Here is a 270-nt window from a genome sequence, read left to right as displayed (position 1 = left end):
CTCAATGTCCATGATGAACAATAGAAGGTTAAAATCGAACATGAAAGATAAGGTAAATGAGAAATTGACTTCAGTAACAATATGAATGAATGAATGAATGAACGAGTGTGTGTGTGTATGTGTGTGTGTATTCTTCTAGATTTAAAATACATTACTTGAGAACAGTCCAGGGATGGTAACAAGAAGAGTGACCAAACTTAAAAATTCTTTTTGTCTCATTTACCTGTTTAAGTCATGCTAGCAAAAAAAAAAAAAAAAAAAAAAAAAAAA

This window comes from Octopus bimaculoides, chromosome 5, assembly GCF_001194135.2.
Source record: "Octopus bimaculoides isolate UCB-OBI-ISO-001 chromosome 5, ASM119413v2, whole genome shotgun sequence".
Classification (NCBI taxonomy): domain Eukaryota; kingdom Metazoa; phylum Mollusca; class Cephalopoda; order Octopoda; family Octopodidae; genus Octopus; species Octopus bimaculoides.
This window is presented reverse-complemented; position numbering follows the sequence as displayed.